The sequence below is a fragment of the Oncorhynchus keta genome, chromosome 16 (assembly GCF_023373465.1).
Source record: "Oncorhynchus keta strain PuntledgeMale-10-30-2019 chromosome 16, Oket_V2, whole genome shotgun sequence".
NCBI classification, from domain to species: Eukaryota; Metazoa; Chordata; class Actinopteri; order Salmoniformes; family Salmonidae; genus Oncorhynchus; species Oncorhynchus keta.
This window is the reverse complement of record NC_068436.1, coordinates 16,867,823-16,868,130: the sequence shown is the minus strand read 5'-3', so window position 1 is coordinate 16,868,130 and position 308 is coordinate 16,867,823.

The window sequence follows — 308 nt, the reverse complement described above, 5'->3', positions numbered from 1 at the left end:
AGAGGGAGGGATCCTGAGAGGAGTGGTGTGACTAGTAGATCTGTACCAGTACAGAGGAGGGGTCCTGAGAGGAGTGGTGTGACTAGTAGATCTGTACCAGTACAGAGGGAGGGGTCCTGAGAGGAGTGGTGTGACTAGTAGATCTGTACCAGTACAGAGGGAGGGGTCCTGAGAGGAGTGGTGTGACTAGTAGATCTGTACCAGTACAGAGGGGGGTCCTGAGAGGAGTGGTGTGACTAGTAGATCTGTACCAGTACAGAGGGAGGGGTCCTGAGAGGAGTGGTGTGAGTAGTAGATCTGTACCAGTA